Here is a 15,845-nt window from a genome sequence, read left to right as displayed (position 1 = left end):
AATATATCCATTCATTAATGAAAAGAAAAAATTATATATTCTATGCTGAAGGATTGGAGAAAATCAGATGGATTCAACGTTTATTCGGATACGATATTATTTTATATAATTTAGATGATTTAAATTGTCCAAATTGAAAGAATTTATATATTAAAAATACAAATATAAATACTTGTAAATATCATAAAAATTCTATGATATGCGTTGAAAAAAATGTAATAATATTAAGAAACTTTATTTCTTCCTTAAATATCTAATAATAAATAAAAAATACATAAGTAATTATAAAACTTTATTTTATTTCAAACTAATTTGTTTGTTCTCATCATCAACATCTGCAGACTTTTCCATTCATATGTGAAAGATTAAGAGATTTCGTATTATTTTTGAATTTGTTAGACATTTGGTGACTCTTTTGAATTTATTAAATTTGTCTTTCAATGAATATAAACGAGAAAAACAAGTATCTTAATCTTTTTCGAAACGATGTATTATTAATATCTCCTGCTTCCTGTATCAAAATATGAGTTTTCATAAAAAAGTATGCTTAAGAACTTTTCTCACTAAGTTAGCAATATATGAATGAAAATGCTAGATGAATAAAACATTTAAATATACACATACTTTTATAAGCATTTTTTTATATGTTTATGTGGGATTCGTTATCGTCCACTTGGCGTTACTATACTTATTAGGCAAACAATGATGATGAAATCAAGATCAAGGCTATTTATAATATTAGCATTTGATTTGACTCATATAATAAAATTTAAATAGGGTAATAAAAAATAAATATATTCTTTGACAGCAACATTGAGTTTAAGATTATTTCCACATTTTTTATTGAATCATATTATGAAGCATAAAATAGATTACTAAAGTATATGTATATTTAAATATGTTCTTTATCAACAGTTCACCTCAATGCTTTTTATATAGTTATGAAATGTGTATAAATATACTAATACTGTACATTAGAAATTATTACTTTGTTTAAAGCTACTAAAACACATCATGCCTGGAGTAAATCGAATCCTCAAGAGCGAGCATCATGGAGAGTACAACTTCGATTTTGAATTGGAGATGTTGTGCTTTGAAGACATGAAAAACCCTTATATATGTATTGAAGATGAAGATGAGGGTCCCCGGTTACAGGTTTTGGGCATCCCAGTCAGAGCAACCCATGCTTTTTTAACAAAAAATGGGATGAAGAGGATGACAATATCAAATTTTTAACAGTGGTTGGCGTTGAAATTGAGGAGTATATTATGGAGCAACACCAAAACCAACATGAATATAAAAGAAGGGGTTTAGATATTAAGACCAAGTTAAGGTATTATAGTAGAACAAATAGGGAAGCGATATATGATATAGAAGTTTATTCTAAATCACATAATAATATTGTATTTGAATATAACTTAACTGTTGAATTAGTATTTAGATATATGCCGCACTGCTTGCACTGGTCCAGAATCGGCATAAATATACTACTCTCTCTTGCAAGTTTTTTGGGTTATTATACACTTGTCCAGTAAACATTTGCAGGTTCCAGTACAAATTTGTACTGACTATTTGTTACTATACAAACCTATTGATTTTTCGCGTATACGTGCCCGCTGCGTTTCAGTGATCGTCGAAGGAGATTCCATTTATTTTACATTATTTTGATTAAAAAAAGTCCCGCTAATCTAACATCTATGTGATGCTGATAGAAATCAGGATCAATTTGTGATCAACTATGTTTGTTTTGTTTCATAATTACTTCAGGCAATTTTTATTGACCGGCAAATAAATATATTGCCCAAACAAATTTTCGGTTATGGTTAAAACAGTTCCAGTTTTTGTATTAAATTTGTTGTTTATTTTTTTTAGTAGGTTATTTAGCAGGCTTTCTTCTCCGTGCGAATTGATCGTGGTAGATACGGATCTGAATTAGCGACTGGAATACGGCTGTTTGTTGAAAGCATCCCTACAAGAATTGTGTGATGGAAACTAACACATTCTCATTTTCTTACTAACACATTTGCAAATTTTGCCTTGGTTAAAAAGAGACCACTAAATAAGGTCATAAGTTGGAGGAAGAGGGAAGATCACATGTACACAAATGTTTACATCACGTTTTGCATATTGCTCTTAAAAAGTTGATAGAAGTACTTGATTGAGATCTCCATCACCAGTGATTATCACATGATCAATCAAAGGACTATCACTGTTCTTGTAGGGACACAACTTCGAATTCGCGTAAATGTGCATTTACTTAGGGTTTACACCGGACATTACTGTTATGACAATAGCAATACATGCACAGATTTTCACTAATACATGCATACTTTTCCAATTGTCTCAATCACTGTCTTGATTACATTCAAGACAGTAAATCGGACAATGATTTGACGTATGCAGACAATAATTTTGATGTCTTGTGCAAGAAAGAAGAGAAATTTATAACAAAAGAACTAACATAACACAAGAGACGCTGTATGTATGTAACTTTGTCTATTCTTTATTATTTTTTAGTTTTTAGCTTAAATAGCTCGCGCGAAATGCGTATTATAATACAACGTTCACGTCCGACATTTTGTTCAAAACGCCTCGGAGACAATTATCAGCGTGTTTGACAACTAATACGTATTTCTTTGTTGTCTTAACAGCATTGTCTAACGTAATCGCGCCGTTAGTAAAAGCGATAGCATGCACGATCTTCGAAAATATTTGTTCGAAAGCGCTTTATGTCGCATTTTAAATGCAGTAAAAACGTTACATCAGATTATTGCCTTCAAAGACAGATATTTTTTATTTATTTAATAAGATATTAACTATAAAACAAATTAATTGTGCTGTTGCATGTTGCATGCATTATGAATATTTTAAATTACTTTTTATTTTTCATTTAATTAATGACAAACTTCCAATATTCAATGTGACCTTAAATATAAGTCAAATCGTCGCCTGGATAAAAGATTGTCATAAGCGTAATTTTGACGACTTTAAGTTCTAGATGCAGTTATATTTATTTTTAAACAAAATCTTTCGATTGGTGTTATCAGTTTTTGGATATCTCCTTTAGTTTCCGAGATATTGATAAACAATTTTTCGGTAATTTAGTACAAATTTAGTTAATAATGCAGTCATAGTAAACTAGTCAATATCTTTAAAGTGGCGTTATTCATTTTTGGATATCTTCATTAGTAGGGCTGCCATAATTGCTGGGCCTCAAACGGGGACACTCAGCCAAAAAAATCTCACTTCTTTCCAAAGGGATGCTCAGACTCTCCCTTTTTAACCAACTTCACAAAAAGGAAACGTTATCAATTCGACGGAAAATTTTCTTTTGTGTATCTTACCGCATAACTTTGGACCACGTTGACCGATTTCTATAATTTTTTTTTTAAAGGAAAGGTGTTACCTTACAGGTGGTCTCATGCTAATTTGGTTTAAACCAATCATTGGATCATGAAAAAATTAACGATAATCTTAAATTTGTATATGTGAATTGAAGTCGGTTTTTTTTTTTTCTTAAAAATTGCTTGTTTTAAATAATTTTTACATTTATAGTCTGGTTCAATTGCAGAGGAAAATTTAGTTGATGCCATGTTATAATACATACAAAAACGGAATTGCATAAACCATAATAAATAGATATCAAGTAAACATTTTCACTGAAGGAACGTACTATTTATATGCACAACGTATTTTATTATATATGTCATAAGAACATTTGTGCGTTTTAACGTATGTATATACAATACACCGAAAAAAAATACCCTTATTTTTTTATTTTAAAATCAAAAAATATTTAGAGGTCGCTCAAAGCGCTTACAGTTTTCTATGTATTTTATATGGGGAAAAAACTTTCGTAGAAATAGTATAGAATTCTTAACAATCAATATTTTTCGACCGGAAAACTTTCGTTCTCTGCAGCGGATTCCCGATAATAATACCCGATTGTTTATTTAACCATTTGATAGTAACTATAATTTATAGGTCCGCCAAAAATCCCAAAAAATGCAATGAGGGCACCAATAAAAAATCGTTAGTTTTAAAAACTGTTTAAATAAACAATCGGATACTATTATTGGAAGTCTTCTGAAGAGAACCAGAGTTTTTCGATCGAAAAATATTAAGGGTATTCATCAAACCTTATAAATGCATTGTAAAATGTATAAACTTATAATTGTGTAAACCTTATAATTGAACTGTCAAAATTTGTACGGAAACTCGTTTACACATTTCTGATAAATTTCTCCAGTGATTTCACTGAATAAACTGAAGCCAATGCAACTCTGTGGTAACTCTAGCTATGTTTTCTTTCAATTCAACAACAACGATATGACCCTGATAGAGATTTGTAATGCGATTCTGTAACTCTTAGCAATAAAAAAATTGTTAGGTTACTTAACAACTTTTGCCGTTTCCACTAACAATTGTATGATCCTCTTACTCTTACTTAACAGCGAAAAACAGCTGATTATTTCTTTTTTTTTTAAATGATTAAATGTGGCATCTCAGTCGAGAGAAATGTCAAATATGCGAAAAGCACAAAGAGGAATAAGAAAAAAAAAAACTTATTTCCTTCCCGCGGAAACGGAATTTTTGCGCATCAGCAAACGTATTGCAATTTCAAAAGGTAATATTTAATTATTTTAGTTTTTAATCGGAATTCACTGGAACATCTTTGATTTCAGGATGTCTAGCCAAACGACAAAGAGGAGCCGTGCATCGGGGGAGCAGTCAAGCGCGATGCTTGACTTTCTTGGTGAAAACCCGAATGTTGCGAGCGGCAAATTCCAAAAGCTCCATGGCAAGTTGGAGAACACCAAGAAGTGGGCAGAGATAGCCGAGAAGTTAAACTCCATTGGAGGGGCAGTTAAATCTGTCGAGCAATGGCAAAATGTAAGTATAAGTGATGAAGTAGGGGCATTTTCGGAAATGCATTACTGCCAAACATCGCACCTCTTATGCCAATAATATTTTTGCTGAAACCAGACATTATATATTTAAATATAAAAAGAGGTGCTTTGCAGTAAGGCATTTCCGAAAACGGCCTACATCAAAGAATAGTAAAGTGTGAAAGTGTGTTTCTATTATTTTACAAAGGTCTGGCGCAACTTAAAAAGTCGAACATCAACGCGAGTTCGTTATCGCAAAAGGGAGCAAGCGTTGACGGGGAATTTACCGCTTCAACAGCCTCCCTTGAGCGAACTAGAAAAGCGGGTAATATCTCTAGTGGGAAGCAGCTATATGGAGGGGCAACCGGATGTGCAGGAGAATATTCCCATGGAAGAGGTAAGTTGAATTATATCGTATTAAATAAATGCTATTTTTAGAAACTGCAAGTGGCCTTGGGGGCGGCGGATGAAAACTTCCGCCTAGTCGTGGAGGAAGATGTAGACACCATCCTACTACCTCCATTAACGGTGTCAGAAGGCGATTCGGAGCTTCGGTGCGAAACTCCGAAAACTCCGACTCAGACACCGCGCAGGACCGCCAAGCGAAAACGGATGGAGGAATTGCCAACAAAGACCGTTTTTTTTAAATTGCGGAGGCACACGCCGAATCGGAAAGGGTATTTTTTTTAAATATTGTATTTTTATTGTATTATTAATAAAACCCTTATTTTCTTACTTGCTTGCTGAAAGTGCTGCTACCACAGAGCAAATGGCTACCGCCACTGCAACAATGGCAGAGGCCTTCACGGTGTTGGCTGAGGGGGTGAAAACTTGTGCCAATGCTTTCGCTGAGTTTACTCGTTCACTTTGCCCTCCCCAATAGATGTAAGTATTTTTTTGTGCATATTTATGAATATATTTTTATTAATAGCACAGGCCTGCGAAATTTAAATTTTTTCCCCCGCTCCAATAATTATGTTTTTTTTTAATATCTGGGTATGTTAAATTAAAATGCATCTTTGGTTATTTCTAGCACGTCGAGATTTTTTTATTGGTGACATGCATATTTTAGAATTTTTAGCAATTTACATGAAAAGCCAAAAACTCGTTAATTTAAAATTGAAGGTTTACTTAAAAACCGACAGTATTAGTTAAAAATAACCATAAATAGACTAAGTAAATCATCCAAAGTTATTTATTTTCGAAGTTAACGCTTGTATCAATTTTCTTAGACTTAACTTCGAAATTACATAAGTGTTTTTGATTTACTTAGTCTATTTATGGGTATTTTTAATTAAAACTGTCGGTTTTTAAGTAAACATTCAATTTTAAATTAATGTTAATTAATAAATTTTTGGCTTTTAATACAAATTGCTAAAAATTCTAAAATATGCGTGTCATCAATAAAAAAATCTCGACGTGCTAGAGAGAACCAAAGATGTATTTTAATTTAACATACCCAGATATTAATAAAATAACATAATTATTGGAGCGGGGGAAAAAATTTAAATTTCGCAGGCCTGTGTAATAGGTTAAGGTTATAATTAACTTGTTGTTGTAGTGCCTTTTCAATTTCTTGTTTTTTTTTAATGAATTCCGAATTGTTTACTAGTTATAAGTGTTGTTCCTTGAATATACGGGAATTTTTCGTTTAATAATCGCAATGTTTTTCATGCTATACATTTTTGTTATTTTTTTTTAATTATAGCTTATGTTTAAGTATTTTCAGAAACTTTTTATATGGGAAAATGCATAGGACAGCGAAAATTGTTATACAATGAAATTTTCACATTATTGTAATAAAATTAAATGGGCTATAAAAGAACATACAAGAATTTTTTTTAGAAGTTCTTATTAAAAAGGTTGCAGTTTTGATAATGAGTATGAAACTTGGATTTGTATAGTATTTGTTAAAATAAAAACCATACTTAATAACAAAAATTTATAGCATGAAAAATATTTCGAATATTTAAAAAAATCGCCGTATTAATTATTTATTAATGAATTATTTAATTTTGATTTATAAAAAATTAGCATTAGTAACCCATATAGTTTTTGCAATAAATAAAATGAAAACATAAAATTTACATATTTATTATTTATTTCATTAAAAACGGTTTCGAGCTCAATAAAAATTGTTGAACAAAAACAAACTTAAGGACGAGCACACCTAAAAGTTAAACATTCTAAAAATAGAATTATTAACAAAAACCAACAAAAAAAACAACCACATGATCAAGTGTAAATCGTAGCGGAATAGCTGCGCTTGATTGTGTTCGCTTAGCTAACGAAAAAGTGGGGAAAAAGCAACGATAATTTGCAAAGCTAACTTAGCACAGTACGTAGGCAACTGGCTGAGTCTGTGGGATCGTCGGTTCGAATCCTACTGAAAGAAGTCTGATGAGGAAATGTGGTGATTTCCGAAATAGCTATCACTTCTACCATTTTTTCAAAATTATTGTTGCTTTTCCACAATAAGTTTTTCATTAAAAACGGCCTCGAGCTCAATAAAAATTGTTGAAAATTATTATTTATAAATTAACATATAATTATTTATCAAAGAGGAATTAATAAAAACAGTTAATACTGGAGCTAAATAGTTTACTTTAATTTGAATAGTTTCTTTATCGGCCACAGAAATTCTCTAGTGAAACTGAAATACATACAATCAGTGTGAAATGTTAGTGTACACCTTGTTCTAATATAAAATTCACAATTATTTTCATGGAAATTTTTTCCATTAATTATTTAATAACCGTTGATTTTTAATACTTATTTTGCAGGGGGTGTTGTGCATTTTCTTCCATATAAAAATTTATTTTGATCATGATTGATAGTTGAATACAATTTTGTTGTGACTCAAAAGAACCATGTTATTACGTGTGTCAAGTTAGCACTAAATTTTCCGAAATAGTATAAGTTAACTTCGGCATTACTTTCGCTTTTTTTGTTGTTTTTTCTTTCCCCAACAAATTTACAGGAAAGAATTACAATTAATGCCGTATTTAACTTTTTAAATTTCGAAAAGTGTAGTAATAGTTGTTAAAATATCGCATTCCTATTATTTCGTGGACCACTGTAAGTAATATCGGGTAGACGATATGTCTTTACTTATTTGGTACTTATTTAATAAGAGTCAGGGTGCCGGTAATGTTGTGGTATGATACTTCTTTGTTATCAAACTGGTTCTTGAATTGACTTAATGCGCATTTGGAAGCCGTGCACTTCACTGATAATTACGATCAATACCCCGGAATGAGCTACTGTGACCCTTGCACGGCGCCCATCAGCCGTTCGTCGTCATTGGAACGCTTCAAAACTTCTTGGAATCGATGTAGTAAAGCAGTAACCGCCAAGCGCCCAGTGAAGACATTCGAATTCAATGACTCATTTACCCCCGCAGTTGTTACCAATAAACTTTTGCGATTGTTATTGTATATATATATATGTCATAAAATAATTTTCTTATAGTTGAAATGTAGCTAAATACAATAAAATACCTTTTGTATGAGATCCATACAATCGAGTATGCCATCGTTTAATGGCGTTAGCAATGAATCCGACAGAGACAACATTATATAGGGAACGGCATCAGTTTGCACGGGTATGCAGACCCCATTCCTCAGCACAAAGACAGATTAAATAAATCTGCAATAATTTTTTTTAGAAATTGAATTCACTGATATTTTATGGCTTACATCACCTTTGTTGTATGTGCTAGAAAATGGCTGGGAAAATTTGTATTAGCGATGTTAAAAATGCTTGACTAGGCACATAAAACTCCTCTTTGGCGTGGTTGTTTTTCGTTGTGATCTTTGTGCTTTCAATGCCGATATTTAGCCAAATATTATATGCAATCTACGTACAAGAAAGTAATAAGAGTTTTAAAAAGGTACTAAACTTCCCGCTAAACTCAACTCACCCTGCAAATTCCTCATCTTTGTTTCCGCTGTTTCCTCGTTAGTAAGTGACGCCAATTTGTCTGCATTGTCTTACATAATTTCTTGCAGCGATTCTTCACAGTTTTTACTCAAGGCAGCACCAACTGAAGACACATATCAGCGGCTCACTGAAATAAGGGTATATGTTTACACATCCCTTTGAAAATAATACCAAACAGAACAGGCAATTTTACCCATGGTGTTCATTTGCATTCCAATATTTCTTAAGCAGAGCAGCGAGTATTATGCCAACAGCATTGATGTAGTTTTGTATCTCTTTTTGTGGTGTCAATGAATAACCCTTCACAACAGCACCCACCACATTACCTGCTACTATTGAGGGCGCGATTGGCAAACTAAGTTGCAGGTGCATTGGGGAATTCATTGTAGAAACAGTCGGTGCTGAAAAAGCGCGTGCACTAATGTCCTCCAAGATTCTATAACACAAGTTTGTTTAAATGTTTTAAATTGAAAGCAAACAACTTTTGTATGACGAGTACGCACTTACATACATATATGCCACTGTATTGACGGTCTCCGTTTCCCAAATCATATTGAAAAGAAAACAAAGGAAAAGTGATCTTGCTCTAGGCCACATAATATGATTTATTGTCGTAGCCATTTGACATCGATGTCCAGTTACGATATTCTTCTTCGACTGATTTTTTAAGTAAATGCTTTTTCTCCAAAGGATGACTATTTTGCACGAAAAATTCATTTAAAACAGATGGAAAGCAAGCTAGCGAGGTCAAGTAGAGAATGTCGGAAGAAAGAGCGAAGCTTACAATTTTTTAAAGGTACTTTAAAAAAATAAAAACTCACCAAGTCTAGTCATCTGCATAGAAAATGCCAGCGTTAGTATCAACACACCATTCATTACTCTCGCTCGATGCCACAGAACCAAGTAGTTTTTCGCTGAAATAACGAGACATTTGTCTCTGCATTTCACCTTAGCCCAGAGATCAGCCGGCACTCACAAATTCAATTGTTTGTTATGGGTTACTGTCATGAACCAAAAAGACAAGATCACGACAGCAGAAGAGTGGCCCGTTATAATCGCACTTATGAAAAAAGTAGGGCGATTTTGACATAAGCCGTTTGTTTACATTTGTTCGTTGTTTACAATTTGGTGTTGACTTTTTATTGCAATTTTCTTAATTTTCGCTTGTGACAACGTGTGCACACATAAGGTAAAGAATAATTTAACACAACGACATGATTTATAGGAGAATTTGCATAATAAAAATGATTATTCATGCGTTCAACAATTACGCGTTTTTTTTTGTTCTCTTCGTTGTTTACTTCTTACAACAAAGATGGCGTCGAGATTTCAACAGCTAGAAAATAACTTTTTTCTTTCTTTCCTTAAGGCGTGATCTTGTGTCTTTCGTTCATGGGTTACTGTTCGCCGCACAAAATATAAATACTTAATTCTTAAGCGTATAGCGCACCCGGTAGCGTGCCATAAATTTCACCATCTGATAATTTTTCTAGAGCGTATGCAACACCAAAACTGCATGGAATGTCTGCCATTTTGCGATAGCTGTGTTCCCTCCAGACGGGTGTCGCTAATTGTCACTAGTTCCTCATGTCTGTTCGCTTACTTTTTTTGGTTAATAAAAGTTTACCAGCGGAGGCTAGTGATAGTTGGTGACAGCTGTCTGTAACTGCCGTTTTCACAGGATGGAATTTATAACTTGACACATCTGTTGGAATGTGGGGGCACAATACATATCAGGGCTTATATCTTGGCATCTATTGCGATAACTTGGTAATTTGACAGCTATGTTTCCCTTTGTACTAAAACATTCTGGCGGAAACATTATCGATATTCCGATATAGTATTTGTGCCAACCGGTAACTTTTATCCATGGTGAGACGGTGGGGAAAATTTGCTACGGTGTACAAATAAATAGAATCTGGCTGTGCCAAACGAAAAGGAAAAGTGAAAAACCACACAAACGCTCGTGCAGAAGCTCTATTTTGTGTGTTGCTAAAATTTTTTAATTTACATCTATTTTATAACTTGCAAGTAGCATACGTTCTTTTTTTACATTTATCAGATTCCATTTTGATTTTCACTTCTATCACTGCCAACAATATTCTGCCTTATCCTGAGTTTCACCCGATAATTGTTCATCCGCCGTAGTAAATACACGGAAACCAAAAGTGAAAAATGAACCGGTTCGGAACTGCACAACGGGGTTATGGTAACCCCAGACAGCCTCGAACATTCTTTTGACATTCCTCCTAGCACTGCGGCAAATTCCCGGTGGAAGAATAACGGAACCAGTCCAAATTACGCAGTGCCCGTTATTCTTCCAACGGGAATAACTAATTTCCCGCAGTGCAAAGGTATAAAAACCCGATGGCAACACCATAGCGACCATTTGCACATCAGTTTCAAAGAAAAGGAAAAGGAGAGTGCAGTCGTCGCGAGCGAGTGCAACCGCGTTAGTTTGTCAAGCGTTAGATGGGAAGCAGGTGTCCTAAAAGATAAGCAACATCTAGAAGGAACGCACGCAAAAAGGAAAAGCAACCACCAAACCAACCACAGCGTGTAAGAAAATACAGAACGCCAAAGCAACAGCGACACAGGCAAAGCAAGTAGGGCCACAACCACCACTGCCCTACTGGCCTGAGAAATAGCGCGGTTGGTGCGCACCCCATAGCCACTACCAGTGCTACAGTCAGTCGCAGTCTCACTCCACACACCGTAACCACAACCGCCACAGCAGTGGGTACCACGGAGCGCGACAGTAACAACGCGCTACGTTGGCGGCTATTGCAACCGCGCCAGCAACCACGCGCGAAGACCGCAACAACCGCTACAGCAGCGGGTTCGACAATGCGCTCAGCGCAACAACCGCCACAGCAGCGGGTTCGACAACGCGCCCAGCAACAACAACCGCCACAGCAGCAGGTACCACGGAGCGCGACAGTAAGAACGCGCTACGTCGGCGGCTATTGCAACCGCGCCAGCAACCACGCGCGAAGGCAACAACCGCTACAGCAGCGGGTTCGACAACGCGCCCAGCAACAATAACCGCCTCAGCAGCGGTCACAGCGGCGGGGTGTAGCAACACCGCCATAACACCCGGCTACAGCAAGCAACCGCCGGCTACAATAACAACCAACAACACCAGCGACTACAACAACAGCAGTGCCACACACAAGCCTGCTGCAACGTTGGGCGAGTCCGCAGAAGCAATCAAAAGAAAATTTATCGAAGATTAAAACTTCCGAAAAACCAAAAAAAAGGTATACAAATTTATAAAAAGAGAATATATATATATATGTATATGTAAAAAAAAAAGAAGAAAATTGTTACTATAAAAATGCCTAAAATGCATACAACAAAGTGTGATAGAATTTGACGTTGCTCTCTTAGGAACCATACTATAAGGTCACATAAAACTGTTTGGTTATATCATTTTTGCCGCATAGTACCTTAGAAAGAGCCACGCTGAGCGTCAATTGCACCTTGGAAAAAAAACTTAAATTTAACAGAAAGCTAAAAGCAGGTTACTAGTAAGTAAGAGGAACCAAGTTTTTCTTATATAGGGTGTCCCAGAAGTAACCTGCCAAACTTTAGGGGAAGGTAGGTGCGGGGGTGAGCTCTCTGGAAAACAAAAAATTTTCAGGTAAAAGTGTCACCGTTTTTTAAATATTTACAATTTTTTTTTATTTAAAAAAATCGTGTCCTTTCATGTATTTTCTTTAACTGCATCTACAAACCAGGCTATACTTAGTAAATTTTTAATGTAAAATACTTCCAGATAGTTGATTCTCCATACTCAAATCCAATGTGGTTAAAATATATTAGGGAACCATCATAAAATTAGTACTATTTTGGGATTTTTAACTTTTTGATATTTTCTTCCCCAACTTTGACTATCTCTAGTGAAAAAAAATGTACTGAGCTATAACTTTACATTACATAAAAAATTGCTCATTTACTAAAGATTTCAGAAATCTTACTGTTTCGAATAGAAAAAAGGACTGAGACACGCTAGAATGTATTTAATAGATAAAAATTTAAGTTGCTCTTGTTACCGACCAATGACATGCTAAATAGTACAAAGGTACATTATTACCTGCTCCTGACATTATTTTATGTTACTTACTGGAATTCGGACTAGAGTCTACAACAAGAGCTATATCTATCAATATTTTTTGTGAAGGATGGGTTCACGTGAAATAAAATATACACGAGTTGTTTGAAGAAAAATTTATTAATTTCTTGATAAAATATGCTAAAATTGGCGACCTTCTACTCTAATACAAGCTCGGCACCTTTTAAGAAAAGACGCTTTTAGAGATCTTAAACTCAATTGGGCTATCTCAGCAGCAGCTCCATTTATTTGTTCCCGCAAATGCTCTTCGTTTTGCATTGTTTTTGAATAAATTTTGTACTTAAGACAGCCCCAGCGAGAAAATCTAATGGATTCGGGTCTGGCGATCGAGCGGGCCACGTGATTGGCCCGTATCGTCCAATCCATCGGCGAAGATAAGTTTCGTCTAAATGAACTCTTAATTCTCGCCCATAGTGAGCAGGGTACCTGTCATTTTGAAGCCATAGTCTTCGCCGCAGGTTTAAGGGTACATCTTGGAGTTGGAAGCCGTTTCTGAAGCAACTCTAAATAACTGTGAGAGTTGAGCGTTGCCGGTAGTTCCACAGGTCCCAATATCTGACAAATACCGCACCATAAATTTATTTTGTACCGGTACTGCGAACGATCTTCTCTCCTTTCGTGAGGATTGTCTATCTGCCAACTGTGAAGGTTATGTAAATTAAAATAACCATCACGTTTGCATGAGATTCATCGCTTCAAAATATTTTATTAAAAAACTTGGGGTCTGATTCATGCATTTGCAACATTTCACGGCAAAATCTAACCCTCGACAGGTAATCTCTTTCTTGTAGAGTCTGAACACGTTGAATGTGGTAGGTATGAAATCGGTGGTCTTTTAAAGCTTTGTGAATTGTAGCTTTTGGTATTCCCGTCCGTCTTTTCATCATTGTCACTGAAGTCGATGGACCTAGTTCCACCTCCTCTAACACAACTTCAACATCTACCCTTGCAGGACGTCCTGTTTCGCCGCCACGCCTTCCAGGTATGCGACCTTAAAAAAGTGAAAAATGATAGTTAACAAGCAAGCACACTAGAAAGGCGTAAAAATCACTTACCTTCATATATTTCTCTATGGGTCCGGGCGAATACTTCACGACCCGGATGCCGACGAGAGGGGTATCGCTCTGCATAGAGTCTTTGAGCAGCTCTGGCATTACAGCAAGCTTCACCGTAAATTAGGTGAATATCCGCATATTCATACTGCGGGTTCTTTGTCATAGTATTAATAACACAATGCTCGAAAGGTCCAATTTCATAAAATCCACTTTCACTAATTCCGGTAAGTAACATAAATTCCTGGCATGTAATAATGTACCTTTGTATTATTTAGCATGTCATTAGTCGGTAACAAGAGCAACTTAAATTTAAATCTATTAAATACATTCTAGCGTGTCTCAGTCCTTCGCCCACAAAAGCGGCTATAATTTTTTTTTCTATTCGAAATAGTAAGAGTGGCACCTTTCTGAATTCCTTATTAAATGACCAATTTTTTTATGTTATGTAAAGTCATAGGTCAGTACATTTTTTTCACCACAGATAGTCAAAGTTGGGAAAGAAAATATCAAGAAGTTAAAAATCCCAAAATAGTACTTATTTTATGATGGTTCCGTAATATATTTTAAGTAAATTGCATTTGAGTATGCAGAAGCAACTATCTGGAAGTATTTTACATAAAATTTATTAAGTATAGCCTGGTTTGTAGATGCAGTTAAAGAAAATACATGAAAAGGCACTATTTTTTTTTAATTAAAAAAAATGTAAATACTTCAAAAACGGTGACAGTTTTACCTGAAATTTTTTTGCTTATCAGAGAGCTAACCCCCCCACCTACCTTCCCCTAAAGTTTGGCAGGTTACTTCTGGGACACCCTGTATAGATTAAAAATAATTTAATTAACAATCCTAAATCATTTTATGGTTTCATAAATTCAAAGCGTAAAGTATATGGTTTTCCGTCCGCTATGCAGTATCGCAACACTGTGTCTAGCGACAGCCAACTCATTGCCAACATGTTTGCCCAGTTCTTTAGGTCCAATTATTCTGTAGACTTCCCTATAAGTGGATACTATCCGTACGAGCTTTGTCCAATCACTATTTAAAAACCTTAAAAGCGTCACTTAGACCTGGACCTGATCATATTCCGACCTGTTTTCTTAACCCATTAAGCCCGGCACGTTGCGTCTGCGCAACGTTTGGGATTTCGGATATGTTGAACAGCTTTTAGAAAAATGTAACTTAAAAACAATTATAGCTGTACAAAAATTGGTTGCGTTAAAATGTTGTGTACATATATTCACAATAATTTTTGATTTATATATATTCTTCTTGACCTGAATGCAGAAAATGTTTTTGGCGGTTTTTTAAAAATCAATTAAAAATAATTTTGATTCAAAAATAGAAAAATGGTCTTGGAATCAACATTTTGTTTTACTACACTGTATGTATTTAGTATGTATTTAGCAAAACTTTTCTTTTGATATTTAGCAAAGTTAGTTGATTAACGTTTTAAGTTGCGCAAATGCAACGTTGGGACTTAACACTACATATTCGTTCAAGTGGCAGCACTGTGAATGTCAAACAGCGAACAGCTGACATTGCTTATTTACACTTTCTTTTGCGCAGAAGTGTGATTTTTTTCTTTGCATAATGTTTTCGAAAAGATTTTTATCAAAAGGGGATATAGAAAACATAATGAACGAATCGGACGACGAGGATGAAATAGTAAGTAATATAAAAAACGCCGATGTAGTTCAAATGATATTGCTGCCGCCTGATGCCGTAGATGCCGTTAGCGACACGGAAAATGTGGACGAAGACGTTCAGCTGCTTTCAGATCAAGCCGAGGAAACTCCTGGGGAAGTTGCCGGAGCAGTTGAAATA

General features: G+C 34.9%; 1 long non-coding RNA gene across 1 annotated transcript; it reads right to left on the bottom strand.

Moving 5' to 3' along the window:
- Positions 1–7,678: 7,678 nt before the first annotated feature.
- Positions 7,679–9,956, bottom strand: LOC118749710. Its single transcript, XR_004994269.1, has 7 exons — positions 9,653–9,956; positions 9,339–9,569; positions 9,025–9,267; positions 8,812–8,958; positions 8,593–8,747; positions 8,390–8,537; positions 7,679–8,306 (listed from the first exon to the last, which is right to left on the bottom strand). It is a non-coding gene; the product is annotated as an uncharacterized LOC118749710 (long non-coding RNA).
- Between the last annotated feature and the right edge of the window lie 5,889 nt (positions 9,957–15,845).

Source organism: Rhagoletis pomonella, unplaced genomic scaffold (assembly GCF_013731165.1).
Source record: "Rhagoletis pomonella isolate Grant_MI unplaced genomic scaffold, Rhpom_1.0 Rhpom_scaffold_00035, whole genome shotgun sequence".
NCBI classification, from domain to species: Eukaryota; Metazoa; Arthropoda; class Insecta; order Diptera; family Tephritidae; genus Rhagoletis; species Rhagoletis pomonella.
The sequence above is the reverse complement of the archived record's forward strand: the minus strand, read 5'-3'. Positions and strand labels throughout refer to the sequence as shown.